Source organism: Bombus vancouverensis, chromosome 6, assembly GCF_051014615.1.
Source record: "Bombus vancouverensis nearcticus chromosome 6, iyBomVanc1_principal, whole genome shotgun sequence".
NCBI lineage: Eukaryota > Metazoa > Arthropoda > Insecta > Hymenoptera > Apidae > Bombus > Bombus vancouverensis.
The window spans coordinates 8,540,638-8,563,799 of record NC_134916.1 but is presented as its reverse complement, the minus strand read 5'-3'; the positions used below and the strand labels follow the sequence as shown (position 1 = coordinate 8,563,799).

Sequence of the window (23,162 nt, the reverse complement as noted above, 5' to 3'; positions counted from 1 at the left end):
TTTCAAGTCCGTCGAGGCATATTATATCCTCGAATCATCGTCCCGCTCCGCCTATCGGTCTCTTGCTCTCTTCTCTCTCGTTCCCCTTCTCTCTTTCTCTTTCCGCAGCCCAATCTACCCTTTCGTACACTCCCTCGTCCGGCGATCCCCGAATTCGTTATAACCGAGAGCCGGGAACCACGCAACCGTAACTTTGCAGGATACGATATACGGCCGAGGAGCAAAGAGATGAGACGGAAAGGAACGCTTTACCCCCTTCGACGGACGGAGAAAGATGGCTTGAATCAAATTTACAGACTTCCTGCACCTCCAGACAGAAAGCCCCGAGCGACGCCTAGGAGAAGAGAGACTGGGTTGGTGGTTTCCTCTTACGGTTGCGAGCGATACAATACCGCGCGCTCTCTTGTCACCGATCGTTTCGAAATGTTTTCCGGTGTTTGCTTGACGACAAGCTACAGAAGTAGATTTCGCGTTATTTATTTAGCTGGAAACACGGACTGGCGCGCCGTGTACGCACCCCGGCAATACCGATTAACCGAAAGCTTCCCTTCCTTGCTCGCTAGCTCGCTCACGCGCGCACGCGAACGAGCAGCGGAGGGTAATTGGTTTCGGCCAATCAGCGTGCATTCGTCGGAACGTGCCGCTTATAACGCTTCTGTGTTTGTTGTAATTAGGATGTCAACGAATAATGCGTGTCCGGTAATTATCGATGATATCTGACTTTACCGACCGGGACATTCGGATTAATTTCGATACTGAATTCGACGGGGCCATGCGGTAATTAGTTTATTATGTTTGCTGTCGCGCTTGCTTCCCTTTGGGCCCTCCCGTATCTCTAGCTGTGTAAGATATTTAGCGTTCATCGAGGTTCACCGGTTAACGAATATTTGATGTCGTTTGAAAGTTCGGCACGGCAATGAAACCTCTAATAGGGTAAATATCGTTGGAAAACGGCTGTAATCAGTGACTATTCGATTATTCTTTCGGCGATATAACGAAAGGGCAACTGGCTGAGAAATTGCAGACCGCTCTGGTGTTTATCGCAATCTGTTCCGATGCCATAAATTTTAAAGATTTCGCTCTAGATACGTATATAATAGAAAATGATATTTCAGTGTGATTAAGAAGAAGTGGAGAGGCGGATAATTGTTGTAGCATCTACAATAGCATTAGTAGTTGCCTTATCTATTCAAAGTTCCATCGTGCTAATTACCACATCGGATAAAGTTGCAAATTTCCTAAATCAGTTATGAGCTTATTATCGGACGTTTGTTATTTGTTTTATTCGTAACATTGGAACTTTGAGAAAATAACCTTGTTTTCTTGCGTATTAAAAGTTTCTTTAACATTTTTTTAATGAGATATGTAAAAGACAGCGGATTATAATTAAGCATAAAATAGAAAAGAAGAACATTTCTTCTCTGTCACTTTTACGCGTTGTTTGAGAAATTACAGTAAGAATAAACACATTTTCTCATAAAACTTAGCTTTCTAAGTTTGTCATAGTAAAAGTAGATTGTATGAAGTGGTAGTTCTAACTTACACTACCAGTTTCGTAATGAGAGCAGAAGAGGTAAACGTAGAAGATAAATATTCTTTTTGCAAGGTTGCTTGTTTAGTTAACGTAATTGCGTGTATCGACTTGTATCTACGTTGCCTGTTCCGTTAACTGCAAAATTACGAATTCCACTAGATCCTCTGAATTTCCTAACACTTTGTCCTAGTGTAAGTTGCATCTCGTATATCTAATTAAATTTCTAGCAATTATCAAGCGGCATCGGTCGTAAAATTTCATTTTCCGTTGCAAATGGGTGTTAAATTTTTGCACCTGGTCGAATCGGGAACTCGCAAGGAATCTTATGGAAAAAGCTTCGAGCGGAAATTAATTCCAGGACTTAATAAAAGCGGTAATGAGCCACGAAGATTAGGGATGCAAAGCAATCGTCGCACGGCCTTATCGACGCGCGATTTTCATTATTTATAGCGTTTGCTTCGCCGTTCTATCCAAGCGGGACGGAAAAAGCAGAAACGAATCGTACGGTCGTTTCAGTAAAATTCTTTTATTCGCATACCCTGTGTTTCGAAACGTACAATTAACGCGTATACCGATCACGAGTAAATCCAGTCTACGCTGCGTTTCACGTTCGTCAGTCGCGGCTTACGTGCCGATCGATATTCTCGGTTTTCAAAACTCATTATCCGTAAAATTAGACTTCGAATCTAATTTCAGGCAGAAGATTTTATTACTTTTCTAGAAAAATTGCAATTTCCCGATGTTATTCTAATACCACCTGCAGCTATCCGCATCGTTGCTGCCGGTGGAAAAAAGATTTGCGAGTAAATTGGCCGATTCTTCGCAGTTTCGTTTGTCGCTCGTTCGCTACGCGGGTGTAAAGAATCAAACGTCGCAAGTATCAAGTCTGGGAATGCTCAGAGGCCGGTTCCCGCAGCGTTTCAAGCGTTGGAAGTAGAGATTGTTTCGCACGGGTTACGAAGGCTCGGGGATTGCTTTACAAGTCTTTTGAGGTTGAAATTGCAGACAGAGAGATGAACGTCAGTGTCGGTGTTTGAGGTACGTGAGGAACGTGACTCTTCTAGATATACACGTCTGGTTACGCGCGGTTTATCGAGTTTCGTTTTTCTTACCGCGTTTCTTTCGTCCTTCGAAAATCTTACTTTCCTCGGACGCTCGGCACCAAGGCGTCCAGGTTTAGCCTTTTATTTCGTCTTGTTATCCTATCGCTTGTCAATGTGTGCTGATTCGAGTCGCGTCCAGAGGATATTATAGAAAGTAGCTTTATTTCGTTGTATTTATGGTTAATAAATTAATATCGTTAAACGAAGCAGGGAAATGATCGTGCCGCGGCACTCGAAATCTGGGTTTACTCCGACCAAGATGATTAACAGTCACTGGCGATTAAGCAAATTATCGCGGCGCGATGCGACGCGACATCGCGAAAAACAGTCGGCAGACGTCAAGTCGGATAAACGAAGGCTCTGCCACAGATACGGATTTCAATAGCTTCTTGCGATCGTTATGTTACGTGCTGATCGTTCTGAAATAGAAATGGCGCGTCGAGCGACAATTACGGTTTCTCTGAGAGCAATAATAACACGGTTCATTAACATAAAAGATAGGTGCGCGTGCTGTAAAAAAAGTAAAAAAACATCGATGAATTTACTAGCCTAGTTTAATGCCTTAGGTGAATGTATTCGAGCAGGCGTAAACTGAATTTTTCAAATAACGAGTTGAAAAAGTTGAACGACTGCTTGCATTTGAACGAGGTTGAGTCGTGAATAGCTTCACAGATGGAAGCAGTAAGTTTAATTAGAGTCTGAAGGCAGAGATTAACGAATAGATAGAAAGTTAAGTAGTATGAAATAGGTTTGAAGAAAAATAAGAAGCTTACTCGCGAAGTCATAAAAACTTTTTCATTTTTGCAGAATAGAAAGATTGAGCTGCGCGCGGACAGGCATTTATTCGCGAGACGTTAAATAAAATAGTAAAAGATACGATCGCGCAAAACTCTTACTCTCCACTCTCTCAAACTAACGCTGTATTCTTAACTCGGATTCCACCTCTAATTTTTCGGTAACTTTTCTAACTAACTCTCTCTGCGTTATCTGTCTATCTTTCTCCACTCTACATGTACCAGGTACTCGATTATCCGGAAAGTTCGTGCCACTTTCTTATAAGCGATGTTCCAATAATTTGCTACAAGCGAATCTCTATAAACGCACACGAACGATATACTGCTTCTTACTTACTTAAAAGCTTACAGCAACTGCAAGATCCGATACGGACTTATCGCTCGCACATCCGTCGTTCTCTTCCCAGCATCTGCACTTCTCAAAATTTTATCATTTTCACGATATCGTCGTAAACGTGCATTGGCAGGTATAAACAGTCATTACTATCCAAACTACAACGATAAACATATTGTTTTTAGACTCGTCAGAGAAGTGGCAGCACAAATTGTATAAAAATTGTACGTTGTAACTTTAACCCGGAACGGACCGATCCGTAGGAAGTTGCAAACACCTTGATACCATGCGATCGCAACGCAACCCATTTTACGATTATCGTTCGGCGTTAAAAATATCCGACGATAAGGATAGAGAAAAAAGTCGAGTCACGAACTGTTGGCCGGCAACGTGTCTGTTTCCCGGCTAATAAGAGTGTATCGCGGAGGAAAGAAATTGGAAGGCAGCGAGGTAAATGGAAAGTCGTCGCGATATGGATGCGAATACGAGTGCTTTCGGAGAATCAAGATGAGGGTGCGGCACGAAAGACGTCGTTGTCACGTAGTCTCCTGATGGCCCCGAGAATTCACGGACCTCGACGGAGGCTTTAAAAGGAAGAAATATTAATCCAAGTTAAGCTTACATAACGATGAAACACGGCTGTTTCCACCGCCGAAGTGAAGTTCTCATGGAGCCTGCAAGGAGAGAGTGCGCCCTAACTAGACAAAGGCAAACGAAGCGCGGCGAGGCCACTCTTGTTTCATCGTGTATACATATTCGCGACTGTGCCGCGCGTGTGTCTCTCTGTACGGTCGTGTATATATGGGATACAGAAAGAAATTTATTATGCCGCCAGTAAAAAATATCAGTCTCTGCTATACGTATGAGAGTTAATTAAACTCAGGTATACGATACGTAGATATCAACGAGTCGATGATATCTTTTTCGACGACGAGAGGCACGGATGCTTGTCGAATGTGTGGAAAAATATCGAGTACCGGTGTAAAAATGGTGGAAAAATTCAGCTCGTCGATATCGTTCTTCGGTGGATCTTAATTTGTTTGTATTTTAGACGATCTTGGATAAGATATTTTAGACAGGGTTTGCTTACTACTAAATAGGACAATATTTGATCTGATTTGCTTTATAGACTACTGATGATTTAAACGAGTTTTTTTTTATTAATAATGTACAATTTAATAAGTGGAAATATTTTATGTTAAAGAGAAAGTGAGATTTGCCATTTGATAGATAGTTTACCGCTTAATAATACACGCATGAAAGTTATGGGATGTGTAAATAAGTTAAAACGTTGCACACGATTTATTTACATACGTATTATCATGTCATCGGGCTATGCTCGTAACCAAAGCGAGCTTTTAAAGTGCGAAAATTGTGTCGTTCCGGTGGCACGTGTGCACATTGAATGTAGTTAATTACCCGATGAAGCGAAATAAAGCAAAATAGAATAAGAGAATTTTATAGCGATATGGATGTCACAACGGTTTTAACGTGGATGAGCGAATGGAAACTTTGACGTAATACGAATACCTCATTGTTTATTTTGCTCTAACTAAAATGAAGGAACGTGAGATATTCTCTTTCTCGACTGCGATAAGATGACCATTTCGAATCTCGAGTACAGCGAGATTCTTTAACGTAGAAAGGGAAATATGGCGTAAATTCGTATGGAATGAAAATTTCGATTTTTCTATATTTACGAATTCGAAATTCTACAGGAATGCGTCCCGTGACTCGAGGTTGACGCGACTTGGCTCGAACCGGGAGATACCGGCAAGATAACGCAAGATTTGCGCGGCACTACGTCACACCGGTCGATTTGCATAAATAAGGCGTACACCGGTGTTCCATCAGGTATTATGCTCTCAAAATGCATCGAATACGAAGAGCAGCCATGCATCGGGGATGAACGCGTCAGGTGCCCCTCTGCATAGAGTTGCGCGTATGCGTGGCGGTAATCCCGGTTCGGTGAAGGGACGAAAGAGAGAAAGAGAGCGGTTGGAAACGTGGAATACCTGACCATGATAAATGCCCGACGCACATCACTCTCGCGACGCGCGTCGCTCGAAACGGCTGCAATGCAGCCTCGTACCTATTATGCTAAAATGCAATCTCCTGATAACCGCAGCGGCGTCATTGTGGAGCTTAATCTCACCTATCTGTACAGTCATGGGGGAGTGGGAAACAAAATGGGAATGAGAGACCGACCGGGCTCTCGGTGATTCGGGATAAAGAGCGGGATCGGTGATAGTGGCTGGATGAGAGGTCGTTCCGGAGAGAAACGGAGCATTTGAGAAGGAGAAAACGAGAGAGGGAAGAACGACGGTGGTGCGGATGCTGGGGTTAAAGCAAGAGAAACGGAATAACCTGCGAGTGATAGAGGCGGACAATAGCGGTAGACTCGAGAGATACGAAAAGAAATAAATTCCACGATCGATAAGCGTTCGGCCGAACGTCAAAGCGCGGCTGTGTAGGTGAACACCAGTGTGCTACGGATCTTTGATAAAAAGAAGAAGAAAAAAAAAGGAGAAGGGGACGGGTAGGGGAAACGGCAATCGACGTGTCGTTTCGGATGGGACGGAGCGTAGAACCGGCTCTGAATCTTTCTTGCTTACAAGTTGCCGCTTTGGTATCCCGATCATTGGCGAATGGTGGACGCGTGTAACGATTAGATCAGAGTAACCAAGTTTTGGGGATGTTGATTGTTTCATCTTAATTAGCGTGATAAGATTTGATAGGAGTTGGAGAGTTTCGGGGGATGATCGAGCTCCGGGTTAGAGATAACGATAATTCCGTTTTGTTCGAACGAATTCGACGAAGATTCTATTTGTTCGCTACAATTTAAAAAACGTCAAAAAAATATGTTTATCTTTATTTGTTTATATTTGCTTTCATTTATCGATATATATTAATTGAGTAAACATAGAGGTAGATAATCGAAAGTTGCGATGTTTACAGTATAAATGCTGTCTCGTATTATCCATCATTTTTTAACACGACATTATTCGACGGTATAAGAATGCTACAGTTTTGAGGAAAAATTGTATTATTATTTCGTTCGATCATAATTTTCGTGTCGCGTGATGATCAAAAAAATAACCCTTTCGTTCGACGGAGTTGTTGATACAGGAGATGCAATTTAATCAAAATACTCGTTGCGACGCAAAACAGTTTTCCGTTGTTTGGTAGAAATATTCTAATTCCAATGATATTTTTGCGATGCGAAAAAAAATTCATCCAGCAAGAAGCATTTTCATTAGCAGTACTACTGCAATCTTGTTCGTTTCTTTTTTTAAATGCCCTATTCCCACTTGCGTTCCCATTATTCAACAACGTCCAACGTCGACCTCCGACAAAAGAGACGATCCCAGTTTCGAGTTTTATCGGAAAAAAACACGTAGCGGAAAATACTCGAGAAATTTTTTTCAATGTATAACACCATTTAACGTTCTAAGTCGTCGCATTATCGTGGCGCTAGATAAACTCGAAACAAATATGCCGTCGTGTTATTATCGTGTGAGCGTTGTATATTATTGGACGTTTCTACCGTTTGTCTTTGTAGTAGTGAAAAATGCGCCAGTTTTGCGGCGTGCTACTGCAGTCGGTAAAAAACTAGGTAAAAGCAGTTATACTATGTCAACGGAATAGTAAATTATAGAGAAAATAAACGTTCTTTTTGCGGACGTAATCGGCTTACTTGTCCATTATTTTGACATTTATACCGGATCGTAGTCTCATATTTGATCTATCGTGATATAATGACTAACAAATAAAAGAAACTAGCGTTGTTCGAGGATGAGAAGCGGAATTATCGTTCCAGCTTCGATGCATATCGTTCCGCGTACGTTGTTTTCGTGAAAATCGCAGTTGGACACGCAAGTTAGCGCGCGTTTTCTACGTATAATCCTCGTTCGACAAACACATCGGCGCGTATCAATACGATAAACTCGTTGGAAATCTTTCCAAGTTGCTTTTCCCAGTTCCTAAAATTCGGTCAAACAAGGTCAAAAATCTACTTTACTTACGTTTTTAGTTCGGTGAACGCATCAAACAGAAACGCCAGTATACCAAGTCCTCGGAAGCCCTGGGAAAAATGTACCGTCGACTCGGACGATTGCCGTGACTTAGTCAATGGATCAAAAGAAGTATTTCCTCCGCCTTCGCAGCTACAAAATCGTTCGCCGTTTAGCTCTCTTCGGAGGAACATTCGAAAAGTTTAGATACCTCTTCGGGATCCTCTTCCAGGCGAGCGAATAAGCAGGTATTAAGGGCTTAGACCACAGATCGAATTCGGAGAGAAGAGTACCTATACCTAACACATTTTGCCTCGTCTCACACACACACACACACACACACAATTTTTCTTCTTCTTGCCTTTATTTGTTTTCCTCATTTCTTTTTCACGGATTTTCTGTTATCTCTCCTCTTTTTCATCCCGCCTCTGTTTTACTCGTCCGCCACGCCCTAGGCTGCACAAGCACTGTGAATGTAGGATGCCAGTTGGACTAAGCGAGTTCAAACATCGAGGATCGTCGAACTGCTCGACCAGCTTCGTCGCAAAAGCGGAAGAGGGTTTAACGGAGGATCATCGTCTGATTTCGCGTAAGTTTCATCGGCGAGGGCGTCTGCCATCGTGTGGCGCTTCTAATTACGTGCACGCGGGACCTACGCTTTCTTTCTCTTCCGATTGTCGTTTTGATTACGTGTGTCATTAGATATTCCCTTGTTTCCTCTTTTCGCAATTTGTCTGTCGAAAGTGCACGTCCAATTATAAGAACGATTATCGTCTGAAAAAGATATTATATCACGAAGAATCGTCTCTTCTTCCCGTTAGAACGATCCCTCCGAATCGTGTAATTTTTTAAATATAACGCCAAATATTCGACATCATCGAGTTATGCGTAGTACGATATGTTTTAATAAGATTAAATTTTGACAAACTGAGGTTGTTGTTAAAAAGATTCGGATATTGGATTTGGTATCATGTCATTAACAAAGTGAATGTGTACACGTGTAATTTCATCATTTTATGAAAATATTGAAGATATTTTGGACAGGAGGATTTCGCCAATAAAATTAAATTTTTTGTTTTCCTTGTTAGCGATTAAACACTACTGTTTAATTTTTCTGTTTTTAAATGAATACGTATTATTTTTAAATATTTTAACGATTGTTCGTTGAAACTGCGACGTGCTACGTTTTTTCGGTATTTTCATTTCGATGTCGCGAAAACGGTGCATTTACCTCGCCCAAACATCGAACTCGAAGCGTGTGTTGTGCTGACCGAATCTCACTTCACGATCGATGCTTCATGGGGACAATACTACGGGATGCAGGATGCTTGAAATGACTGAGGTTAAGCATCGGAGATGTTCAAACTACTCGACTAGCTTCGTATCCGAGCAGAAAGTACGTTTAATCAAGTGCCATTGGTTGGAGATTCACTGCAGAGAAAAGAGAATTTCACTAATATCCGATGCGGAAATTGATTGCACTTTCCAGTAAAATGTCCAAAATCGGTTAATTAATCGATTAAACATACGAGTGTATATCTCTATGTGAATAAGGTTATTCCGATATTTTACTTCGTATTAATTCCATCGTTTCTCAGTTACATTTTAGACTTAAACACTTTATAGAATTTCTGTGATTGAGAAGAGCTTTGTTTACAATTAAACATATTTCGATTTATCCCCAAGTAAATTGCCTAGATAAAAGGAAAGAAAGAGAACTTCAGCCTCGCGGCCTAAAGCCTTACTTCGAATTAGACAACCGCTTCGGGATAGCCATCGTCTTGGCTTGATCTCCGAATTTATCATCTTCGTTCCATCTCCCTCTCTCTCTTTCTCCCTCTTCCTTCCTCACTTCCTCCCGCTATCACTTTTACTTAAGCATCGCATCAATACCTTTCGAATATGCTTAGCGAGAAGTCGTGGCGGGCGTTAAGAGATGATAGAACTGGAAGGATATGGAATAGCTTATAAGTAGGGAGTAAGGGAGAGGTTAGACGGTAGGAGTGCCGCTCGTTGAAGGGTGAAGAAGAAGCCGTGGAACGGAGATAGGTTACGAAGACGAGGTTAGAGTAATCCGCAAAGCTCGTCGTGTAATTTCCCATAAGACCGATCGAGAGCTTGTACTTCGCTTTTGTCAAACGTATTTGTATCTGTGTGTTTCGTACGAGCGCAGCGTCTACGTCGTTACATCTCTTAAAGTAGCATCGAGTTGTCCGTTAGCGTGGATCTCGATGCGGCAATCGAAAATGCATTTTTCTCCGCCTCTCCTCCCTTCCCTTTTCGACGGTCATTCACTCTTTCTATCGCTTCTGTTCGCTTTGACCGAATCGCTCTACACGGGTGTCACGGAGCTTAATTAAGCTAATGGATATCCGTAATTGATGCAACGAGACTGTCCACCGGCGATCCACCGTTTTCTGCTGTTCGTGACATTCGTTCGTCGATAGGTGGATAGGTGGGCCATGATAAATATCGGTTTGAGTTGCTGGCCCTTCGATAGGCTACCATGTAATTGCGGCTAATCGATTGGAATGGAATTTGAAAGCGGCGTTTCAAAACCCCGGAAAGATTTCTTTGTTCCCTACTGCCTGGGCTTTAGGGGATACTCGTTGGATTTCGATGCTTTTTCGTCTTATACATCGCTTCAAAGACATTGTTATTCTCTCATACTGCATGCCTAAAGATCATATACACTCGAAGAACAGCGCTGCACGAAATTGGAAAGTTGAAGGGTGCTTTAAATCTTCTTCGTAATAATATTACTCGTGAATTTAGGTGGAACATTTGCGGAAGATTAGGTTTTCCAACCGTAGAATATTCATTCATTCACGAAAAGTCTGTACTTCCGTAAGGATAGTCGATTTCCGTAAGAAAGAAGATTATTTTTGCTTCATCGAATCGTATTAACGTCTTAACCATGTCGATTGTTCGTTCAGGTGGAACATATTTTCCATCCACTGTGCGAACCACAGTTAAACCGCGCGAACCGCATCTAATTTTAGCACGCGGTATGATTCAACGCGACATAGAAACCGCTTCGTGCACAACAGTTTCCCTCGTAAAGGAAATAGAAACGTTCGGACGATTCTGATGGTTTTCGTTCAATCAACGACAGGAACACAAGTTATCGGCAAATTTCAACATGATCGGTCGTTAATTATTCTCTATTTTCTTTCCTACCGTTTTCACGAAACAATATTCGTTTTAACAAATATTTTGATTTCATTTCTGACAGTATTTCGCAACGTTCGCGGAAATGCCAAAACGCAGATTTTAGAATTGTTTGCATTTTTATGCAGTTACAGGATGCAAACAACGGTACTACGAACCTAACGATACGGTAGTAGGTACATTTTTAATGAAAATGATATTTTAAAGCGTTCGCAGCGCGTTAAATTAATAAAAATTCTGCACGTTAAATTAGGTCATTCGGACTTCGGTTTCCCTCTAGCCGAGCCTATAAGCATGTCATTTAAACATTATACTCGAATACCATAGACTGTCGCTTTCAGCTTGCCAAGCAGCAAAGGATTAATCCCCGCGTCTCAAGAACGCTGCTGCAAGAACGGCAAAAAGCTCTGCTCATGGAACTATTTTCCAGCTGCTGCGCGAGATTGAATTTCCATTGAAAAGCCTCGACGGCGTAGTTTCTTCCGATGCTTGCTGGATCCCTGCGTTAAATCGGAGGAATCTTCTCTGGTGGAAGAAGCGTGTCACGTCGTCCACTTAAATACCCGTCAAGGAACGCCTTTAAAAAGTTGCGGTTCCTTCTTGAAGCAAGATCCTCCAATATGTCGGTACGTACGTTTGTTGTACGTTCGCGTATCCACCTGCCCGACCAGACCAAGAGAACCCTGCGTTTACGAGATGAGACGTTCTGCGCGACAAGACGGGGCAAGGAACTTTAATGCAACGTACTTAAGGGGAACATAATGGAATCCACGACGCGTAAACATATCTGGGCTGGTATAATACGAGCGAGAGATAAGCTTGGTCGTAGTTCGATGTCTCTACGTTGCGCAACGAACGAGTTAAGTCAGCAGTCGCTAAATCGATAACCAACTTTGTTTCTATCGTCGTCGGCGACAACTTGAACACTCGTGCATAGCTGTACGTTCATGTAAGTACGTACGTGCATTGGCAGAGAAATTATCGCGTTTCGACTACGTGTAAAAAGGGACGTCGAAAAGGAGGGAGGAAGGATAGCAACGTAGAAGCTGTTGTATTCAGGTTACCCGAGTCGTGGACAGGATTAATCGCTTTCCACGATTGTTTCGAACGACACAGACCCTCGATGTTCCATTATCCGTGTCTTGATTGTCGCGAATTCGTTTAGGAAGTCGTCGAGTACGTCGATGCTTCCTTTCGTTTCTTCGCGTCCCATACCCCTTTACGAGGAACAGACGGCGAAGAGAATAATTAGTATTTAATAAGGTACGATGGGATCTTTTCACGTGCTTCGCCAATCATCACCGATAGAACAACGTCGCAGCCTCCGAGGCAAGTACCTAATTGGAGGTATTTTCACGTCCTCGGTAATAATCGATGGCAAAATACGAGGCGACTACTGTACGGCCGAGAAGAGATCAAACAGTTATCAGCCGAATGCGAATACGGCGCTCCAAGATCACCGACGCCTAGACGCCTAGCAAACTCCACTCCCTAGCAAAAGAATACGGTACACGAATCACGATAAAACGCTTAATCTTGAACTGTCGCAAACATAACACACTCTGCGAGAAACATTTGTGGAAGTCTTGCCTCAAGGAAAACTTAGGGGATGAAACAATCTACGACTTAACTATAATTCTTGAAGGAAACAGGGTTGGTCAATAAATTAGTTTAATGTAAAACGCTATTCCGCACCGCGCTCCCTAAGGTGTCGCTACTAACCACGTTGTTCATGCGATATTGATTAATTAAAAACAAAACAAAAAAAAAAAAAGAAAAAATATCGATACATTATTATGCTTTTACACCTTTCTTCTGCAACAGACAGTACACATATACTTCTACCGCTTCAAATATTACACGTTATAATCAACATTTTGCGAGGGAAACATGGGAAAAAATTATTCTCTTCGTATAATTCGATGCTAATATTTTTATTTGTAGTTGTGTTGTTCTTTCAAGTTGTAATTTAAGAAGAATAATTTATTATCAAATAATTGCAATATTTCTTTTATACGCCGTTCCATAATATTGTTAATTTACGCGTAAAATCTACTGGAAAGAAGATATTCATCGAACTCCGGTTTCGAAGTAAAAATTCACGGATACAGGGACAATTAAAAGCTCTCCAATATCACTCATAAAGCTTAATAAAGCTCGAAGGTTTTCATTTTTTCTTTGCGGAAATGCTGTCTTTTACTAGCGTCGAGTTATTAGTAGATGCCCACTTTTTAGAATTATTATTAAGGACAGAGGGCTCTCTAATGCATCCGTTATATTCAGCGTTCTTTTCAAAGGGATTATGTCGCGGACGATATTGCGAAAAGAACGTCGTTTAGGCGTGAAATAATTCAATCAAACCAATGTTATTCAACGTAAAGGAAAATGATTGTTACTCCTCCAGCGCGAGGGATGTGAATAATCGTTGGAAGACAAATATAATTTTTATAATTGGCAGTCGGTTACGCTTGCCTGTTTCCAACGATCTACGATAGAACGCAAGCGATAAAGGAAGAAAGTTCGTTACGAAATTCTCTGACTGCCGTTTCAAGACGAGAATCGATAGAACGATATACGCGTAGGTGGAATTGACAAATTTACAAATTTGCAAGAGTTTGCCTTTACCTGAAAAAAAAGATATAATTTAAAGAGAAAATAATATTCTAGTAATACTACACACGATTGCAGGGAACTTAACGTTCTATCGACGAGACACTTTTGACTAAATACCGGACAGTTCATAGACAGCAATTATTTGTCATACGCTTTTACAATTTTGCCAGGGCCAAGGCGATTTGAACGTTTATACGATACGTACGTATATCGCGATATGATTGTTTCGTTGTAATACGCTAAGTGGCGTTTCCGACGTGGATAAGTAAGGATTAGTTGAGATAAGCCAAGTGGTTTGTTTCGTACGCGATGCGTGGAAACTCGAAACTTCTCGGCCGGGGCAGGAAAACACCGAAAATAAAAGTCGGCGACCGATGCGAGACAATCGGGAAGGCGCGAGTATGTGGTTGGCGTGAAATTACTGGTTTTGCTTGGCTCGCATCTCGATCGAAGCTGACAGCACTTCGCAGCTAACGCGAACTCAACTACTTAATAATGTAACAGTCAGCCAACCACTATGCGCCCATTATGCTTCTATGCACGTTGCGCAAGAAGTAGAGGCAACAGCCTGGTGGTCGTAATATAGGATTCGCATCCTGTATCGCGCTGTTCACTTTCGTTGTGTCTGTGGCCTGCGTGAAAACAACGTATTCTCCAGTATGCCCTGTTAGCTTCTTCGGCCGGTTCTTGCGCATGTTTCGCCTGTTTTCGCTAAAGTTGACGACGGAGGGCCAAAAGGGAGAGAGAGAGGCTGTCGATGTCTTTGCTCCCCTTTCGCGAGTTACTTTTAATCCTCCGAGTAAATAGAAGAAATCCTGTCGTTGCCGCGCGCCCGTATAGCTACCTATTAGCAGTAACAGTCAGCAGTAGGAACGTTCGAAGCGTTTCTATTTTCTCCACGGAGTAGTTTGTTTCGCCTTGCTTGCCCAATTTTCCCTTCTCTCGCCATCTTTCGCTTCTCTTCCACCTTGTCCGTCGCGGAGATACGAGACTGTACGGGATTGTCTTTCGAAAGCTCGAGCGATTCCTTCCAACGGAGCTTCCAATTCTGTCACGGGACTGTTCATTTTCCGTCACCGAAATGCGATCAACAGAGGTCGATGGATGATCGATGCGCTGCCGCGATTAATACGATCGCGATAAGTCCATAATCGCTGTTATTCTTTCGATTGTGTATTCCAACGATATTCGTTGCTTTTCAAAACTCGCGCTTCGCTCGGACTTTTACGCAAATGCCATTTTTTACGAAATGCCACTGATTACGAAAAGAGATTTAAAGGACTAATCGCGCTGTAGTCGTCGAATCGTTTCTACAAGTTCTTAATACTCGAGCTTCTCTTTGCTTCAGTTTTGTATTAGAAATTCTTAGATTTTATTCTCACGAATTTGTTCAACGAAACAAGTATAGAATTCTGTAGTCAAATTAGTACTGTATTTATTTATTTATTTACATTTAGTCAAGTATGCAGTGGGTGTTTTAAAAGTAGACGTAATTCCTAGTTAAATAGTAGAACTTCGTGCGCGAATAACTTGCGAGAATGTATGTAATGTACGAAGGGATGACTTTTTGCTCTGCTATGGCAACGTAACAACAATTGATCTTTGAAATTTTAGAAAATTTATCCTTTATCCTACTTTGTAAGCAAATTAGTCTCTTTCGAGCACGCGTTGACTCCAGTTACATTTTAATTTTCAACAAGTTATTTGCATCTTATCCTTTAAATTAACGCAGTTATACCTCAAATAAGTTTGTAGGAAAGAAGTAACTTCTCGCGTGCGTTAGTCTCGTTTGAAACACGAACGTGTCCTCCTACCTACCATTAAAGTACTCCCATAATATTAATTTGGCGTGTGACGAAAGAAAGAACGTAAGCTTCTTTCTAGCGTGCGTTTGCACGATTGTTCTTCGTCTGCTTTTCTTCTCGTATGTTTCCAGATTGCCGTACAGGTCATTGTATTCAGTCTTTGTATTCTATAATTCGTTTTATAACTTTGTATAATATCGTTTTTTAACATTTATAGTAGCATAATTAAAGAAATTACTGCATATATAAATATATTTCTTAAAATTGGTTCTTTTAAATACAAATAGAAAAGAAGGTTACTCGTGTTTGCCGGAAAAAGAATCGATACTAGTGTACATTGAATCACGATGTTCCATATAGCCACGACTACGCGAAACAATTGTGACTCGTTTAGATTTCTGTATCCGGCACGATTAAATGGAATTTACACATTAAAAAGCTGTTTGTGCTCTGCAAATGCTATTTTCTCTCTGTTTTAATTTACTGGCATTCTTATTCTCCTTTCCCGCGTTATGGTCGTTCTTTCGATTAAATTTTCGAATTGTCTGAAACGAATGTATTTTTATTGCTTAGTCCGTCCCTTTCGGCTTTGGACGAACTTTCGGTTTTTCCCCTCTTTTCCACTCTATTCTATCGCACTACCTTACTTATTCTACCTCTAAAAACTAAAAATTAGAAACTCTAAATTAGCAACTAATGACTAAAAGCTATTGCAACTTTGGTCTTTAGCCTCCTTCATGTCGTTTGCCCTTCTCCTCTCTATTATTGCTTTCAGTTCTGCTAAACCTTCTCCAGTCTCGTTTAGCGTTTTCCCCGTGTCCTTTGCTCCTCCCGTTATTTCACATTCTTCTATTACGTGTCTTACGTCTCCTTCTTTCCTTCTGCATAGTCTGCATCCTTTTCCAGTATTCCCTTGCTTTGGTCTCGTTTCCGCATCTGAACCTTGCCAGTATTCTTCTGTTCTTCCACTTCATCCTCCCTTCTAAGTACTTTGGTAATTTTTCTTTGGCTATGTGAAACGAATGTACTCGATAATACAAAGGAAACTAGAAAGAGACGGTATCGCTTTATCCACGGGGAAACCAATAACAAAGATGCGTGCGAACGTTCTGTCTTCTATCCAGAGATACGGATAAGGTTGACATCGTATCGATGGCAGTAAAATTTTGATAATAAATTTTACAAGTATAGGACGCAATTTTGACACGGTTCCGCAGTGACCATTCTAACGACGATATTCCTGACGCCGAATAGACCTGGCTCACCTAGTCACTACGTGTCTCAAACGGTAAACTTTATGGCAGAAATAATAAAATTTCTTGCACGGATATCGGTTATATCGAGGCCATGAATGTATCAAAGGATGGATGTATTCTTAAGGAAGTGGATCGTCTAAGAATGGTCCGTTGGAAATAATTGAAAGGAAATAAAGGGACGATCGTTACTTATGATTTATGATTCTGCAATGGAAAAAATTCCTTGTACCTAGCTGCGAGCAGAATGAATCGACGCTTGAATTTATACGCTTCGAGCGTGATTCTTGTAGCCGAGTTTCTTAGAACGCCAGCTTTTGTACGTTACGTGAATATGGGGATATTTTTAATTATCTACCGTTACTTCGGTATGTTGGACGATACGTTATGCTAGAAATTGAATTTTTTGCACCATAGATACATTAAAGCGATGAATTTGAAGCAAGAAAGTATAAAATTGAAAGCGAAAAGTTTCATTCCACATTTATCTATGATCGAGGTAAAGCTTATCCGAAACTTTGAACGAATTTTGCTCGTAATAGAATTTAACGTAGCTTAGATATAGAATCTATCGTTCTTATTTCATAACACGAGTTCTAAATAGAAATTCTAAATAATAATAATCGTAATATCTCTATTTCCGTCTAGTTTCTGTAGATGGAAGCTGCAACGTTGAAAAAAGCATTCTCCGCTGCAAAATTATCAACTCGATTCGATTCTCTCTTATTTCGGCATCGTTAACCGTTTAATCATGTATTTTACTCAAATTAGTCTCTCGACGGAATTAATAGTTTATTCGATTACAACGCCGGTTTGTCTAATATTCGACGATGAATAAACACGGGGTACCCGCGTGTTCAATTTTCCAACGTTTCCAGCTACCTTTTTCCCTTGATAGTCGTACACCGGCCAGGAAATTATAAAGCCCGCTTGAAATTTTCATTCGGCACACCTGCGCCATTTTTTATTACGGTCGAAATTTAAATGCGTTTATGTTGAGTCAACAAAACGCGAGGCAAACATTTTCCACCGTCGTTCTACGGAAATCTCGCCGTAAAAGCTTGACGGCTCGTGTTTTTTCCTGAATTAACATATCACCCAATCGATATCCATTCCATGCTTTACCGCCACCTCCTCGCGACTCGTGCGTACGTGTACACGACCGGGAAAATAATGAAAGAAAAACAAAAATATATCGAGAACGCTTTATATCTAACGCACACGTGTTAGAAGAGCATCGACAGACAGCAGGTCGATTTAATTGCGATCCATTAAGCGTATACCGTTCACGCGATTCTCGCGCTCTTAAAAAGAGTAATAAACGTCATTGTTGATGGACGCAAACGAATCGTCGACGACACTTTCGTGTCACGTTGGACGTTGTTTCGTCGCGTGTGTATCGGTATCGCGAATTGTTTCCCTCCGATTCGAAACCTATTTTTCTTCTTTTTTTTTTTTTTGTGCAATGCACGCACGTGTATGTGTTATCCGTTTGGGTAGCAGGACGTAGTGCGAACAAGGCGGGGGAGGGAAAATGCGTTGAACCTGGCCAGAAGCAGGGAAAATAAAGCACGTGTGAACGGTACGCGTAGCATAAAATTCGCAACCGCGTATGGCGAATGTAAATCGTGGAGGATTGGACGCGCATGAATTTAACCGGGCAGCATGTAAATTTTGAGAGGCGCACCGGCCATGGTGGACCAAGGGAAGGGCAAAGTGGACGGGTGCATGTAAATTTTATTGCAATCAGCTATTGTAAACAGGATTACCGGCGGTGCAACGCGAAAACTATTTGTCCCCTGTCTGGTTAGTCGCGGCTCTACGAAACTTGCCGATCCTCGCGTCCGTCGCATTACTTTGACCGAGCTACCAATCTGGATTGCTTCGTTCGAGCTTCCCCTAGATTCGGCCGTAATCTTGTTCCCCTTACAACGTTTGACAAATCGCAAAACATAATACTTTTAAAGCGACGGCTGGAACTCGTGAATAAAACACCGGGCTTCCTGCACGTGATTAATAGCGGATACGGTATCGTCCTGAAAAAGGATATAAGATGTTCAGACAATAAGAACCTAAAGCTTTAAGCGCTTCTAATACGTAGGAGGAGAAGCACGATAAAGATTGGTCACGCAACTCGCAGCTTAGGATTTAGAATTTTATACTTAAAACCAATTTACGCGAATAAAGAGACTAAGTTTGCAAATATTATACGTTGAAGGAATCTAAGGTATCTTAAAATCTACCTAAGGAATCTAAGGTAAGATACCAGAGCAAAACTAGTTTTCGTTTTTTAAATCTCTTTTAGAAACGGATTCGATCGATATCGAAAAATTAATACACATATATGTTAATAAATTCCGCGAACTCTTTCGCTAAAGTTCATGGTGCGATTTTTGTTTTCAATTTAAATACATCGGAGGAAATACGCACAGAATGGTTCAATTTCCGTGATACTTTAATTATCAATTTTTGGCCGATTCCCGCATGGACGAACGGTTGGATTTCGTTAAAAGCCGGATAAGATCAGCCGCATCGATACAGCGTGTGATTTTAAACCGGCGATTCTGAAAATCTGACCATCTACCGGCCAGACGGCCGATAAATTCGCAATACTTGCACGTAAATCGTTAGAGCTGCCAGACGCACGCCAACTTTATTACAATCGCCACCAATTCGATGCGTCCCCTTTTTTCTATCCGACGGATAGCAAACGGAGAGAGGAAGTACACTGCTGGCCAAAGGCAATCGATGCAATCCTATTACGTTCAAATTCACGAACGTTTAACCACCCCTGTAGCGAGCAATTTGCATATCTTCCTGAACGGCCATCTTTCCGTCCCTCGGAATTGCAATAAGTGCACGATGTTGCACCGCAGTGGCCGCCTCTAAAGTTACTGTAGTAACCTAAGGATAAAGGATTAAACGGCGTCTCTCTGTTTCTTTTTTTCTTTCTTCGGTTAGAGAATTTTTATGGTCGACTTTTAAAGTGAATTTCTGGTTGCTAAGAGTACTGATTTCGCTCGGCTCGAGGGACACTTTTAACTCGTCCCTTCTAGCAAATGAAATCGGCTTCAGCCATACTCTCTATTTCGTCGTCTTTGAATTTGCCTGGCATAACGCGATAGAGACAGTGTCGAGAAATGTTAGAAGAAAAATTAACGAATTCCATGCTTTAAAATGGTCGATCGAAAACCGAATCGGGGATATTTACGAGCGAAAAGAAGCGTTTGATCGATTTTACTTTGAATCAGGTTCTCAACATTTATGTACGACCAACTAGAACGGTGATACCTTTCTCGTTTCGTATCGCAGATTATACAGGCCTCTTTTCAGCAGGTTTATCCACGTAATTAAAATTTACTTTGAACGCAAGAGTTTTTCGCTCGCTGTGAAAGCTGTCCGATGCAAAGCCAAGCGCATATGCTTTTGTTTCTTTCGGTGGAACGCTCGCGAGTACTGCATTAGCTCGTTAACCTGTCCTTAATTCGCAACTTCAAGCGGATGGCGGTGAATCAAAGAAAGACCAAACGAACGAATTTTCGACGCGGGAACGCGGAATAACGAGGTACCACGATGGACGCATTTAACGGAATTTCGACGGTCCTGAAACTAGATTCACTCTAGGTTGACAATCTTGATTGATCTTCGATCGATTAAACGTTTGTCCCAGCCACGTGTCATTCGGCGTTCGAAAATGAAAGGGACGATCCTCGACTTCGATACGTCCGTTGCGTCTGTCCGTGCATTCTCGTGAAAACTAGACAGGAGAGAAAAGAAAAGAAGATAAAAAGGGGAAGAAAAAGTACATAGAAACGAAGAAAAAGCGGCAGGAAATTAAGGACAAAAGAAAAATTCAAGTTTTCTTCTTGCTGTGGAGGGAATCACGGGATGAAAAGGAGCAGGAAACACAATGGGGAACGTAGACACGGTAGCGGGGCGGAGGAGACGTATCGCAGCGTCGAAATTCGTGCACAGTCGCGTTTTTTATCTCCCCTTTTCGGAAAAGTCGCGGAATCTTTTAGTTCTGCCAACATCAAGGGGGCGGAGACAGCATTTATACGCGTAGACGGCAAGGTTCGCCCGTTCAAAGCGCAATAAGCAAGCGAACCATGTAATCGACTATCTGGCAGTAAATCCTGTGTGGCGAATGTACATGGTCGGTGTCTGTGCCCGTATCGAGCCTCGGTTACCACCGAATTCCGACTCTGTTATACTTCTCTCTCTCTCTCTCTCTCTCTCTCTCTTTCTGTTATGCTCGACGATTACCGGTCGCGTTGTCATCGCGTATGCTGTCGGGTTGATTCACGCTCGAAACCTTTTCGAGCTGCAATTCTTAAGCGGCTGCGGATAAAACGTCGGAAATCACGGAAAAATGTGTCCCCATCTTCTCAAAGAGCTTCTTTGTTATACGAATTGAACGTATGTATGCACGCGACGTGATCGATCCTCTTTGGGTCGATGAAAAGGGAATTTTATAACTTGGACGATAAGGTTTCGCCGATCGAACAAGGTGGTACATTGAATACTTGGTTAGGATTGTTGCATCGTAAGAAATAAAAGTTTTTAGAGTAAAATACAGTATCGATTCATCGACGGTATATTATGTCCTTCGCATTTACGATTTTACCTAATGTCCTGGATTAAACAAACCCGATACCGGATTACTGCGTCTGACATTCTTCTCCGACATACGTAGTTGATGTTGGAAAACAAGGAGATTTTGTTGGTGTAACAACAGCACCAACCGGTGCTGAACGTGTTTTAACATTTGGTAGTCGTTTGAAACTCGATTCGCTGTTGCAAACCGTTGCGCTTCGTGCGTTCGTTGCTACTACGTGTTTGATTACAAGGAATTTCGAATCAGGTGTCTGGAACGCATAGAAAGATGATTCCAGAAGAGAAAGTAATTGACACGGTGAATTTTATTCTCGACGTGTTTTCGGTATCGAACGACAACATCCGAAACACTGTCTCGTTATTTTCTTAATGCACATATTATAACATATTCACATCCTATCTAAAGTAAACTATCACCCAATTTCATGGAGAATTATCAAATGCAAAGTAGGAAAATATTTTGATAATTATCGTCTGATAAAGAAAATTAAGCAATTTTCAAGCAGCCGTGTATTCCTTGTAACAAACCTCGTTCGCGGAAGAAAATTGTTACGTTCAAGGGCAGAAAGCCCTTTTCTTCGAACACTCGCAAATAAACAGAAATATTTAACGAGACTTTGTAATCTCGATGAGACGAGTTTAATACTCGAACAAATCTATTTGAATAAATTCTGCTATCAAAATCGAATTCTCTGTTGTGGTTTTACATTTTACAGACGACGTTAATCCCATTTTATACCGAACTATATATTACTACATTTTATACGGATTAAATAACTACACACCGAGATAGACGAGTTTTTAATTACCTTGCATCCACGAACGAAATACGTCGCAACGATGTCGTTAACGCGATGCTTTGAACGAACGAGGGATATTTCGATGAGATATACTTGAATTTTTACATTTCGGTCTTGCTCTTATTTCAGCGAACAAAAAGGTATTTGTAATGTTTTGAGAAAAAGTTTCAACAATTATATTAAATATAAATTACGATATTACATATTGTGGAAGCTTTTACCTATAGATACGCTAACCTTTACGTTCACCCGTTACATATACATATATTTCTACCGTATGTTTCTATGTTGGCATAAAATTACTTGAAACATTGATTGTACGCTGTGTACAAAGCTCGCAAAAAGAAAAAAGGATCGGTAGATTTGCTGGGAAACTCTGTAGGTTTCTGCAAAATTTAGTCTGTAAAATCATTTTTTCAGGAAAAAGCTAGATGCCTATGCGAAATATTTTATCCCTAGTCTCGCATAAATGACATTTCATCGTGAGGTTGTTTCGTTCATACATGCGAAAAGGTTAAATATTAAAACTTCGCACTCCTGCTTTGACGTCTATAGACATCATAAAGGCGTCGTCGTGCTGAGAAGCAAATTTGGTATTTCGGGTCGTAGAAAGAGATTCGGTTGTTGCACAGGCAAAGCTCGTTAACTCGCAATTTCGAGGAAAATTAGTTGAGTAGTTTGCCTGGTTTTGGTACAGGATTTTCATACTGCACGCATCTCGTTTAACGCGATTCGTTTGCAGCAGTGGTAAAAATCCGCCGTCAGTACCTGACTGTCGTAGTTCGATACAAATATTTTATTCGCAACAGCTGTATGAAGCGACACGAATGTTTTCGAATCGATCATCAAGTTTATCGTGCGTTAAGTCAAATAGTAATTAAAAGTTTCACGCTTAAAATAGTTTTTCATACAGCGATTAAGAATATTTACGACGGAAGATTAACAAACAAATTAACTACGTGATTTGTTTCCGTTCATTCGGAGCTAATTTTGTCACGTCGTTACGTATTTCATTACGTACAAGTTAGTATGAACGACACCTTAACAATCGGAATAATATATTGGCTATTCGTGCGTAATCGTAATTTAAACAATTGAAGTTTTTTATTTTCAATATCTTGGAAA

At 41.2% G+C, this 23,162-nt stretch overlaps 1 protein-coding gene and 1 long non-coding RNA gene across 2 annotated transcripts in view; both read left to right on the top strand.

Moving 5' to 3' along the window:
• Window positions 1-23,162, top strand: part of LOC117157932 (uncharacterized) — a 282,010-nt gene that overhangs the window by 148,211 nt on the left and 110,637 nt on the right. The window lies entirely within an intron of this gene.
• On the top strand, window positions 7,172-8,466 carry LOC143302877 (uncharacterized). The gene is made up of 3 exons (XR_013058712.1): window positions 7,172-7,381; window positions 7,799-8,026; window positions 8,234-8,466. It is a non-coding gene; the product is annotated as an uncharacterized LOC143302877 (long non-coding RNA).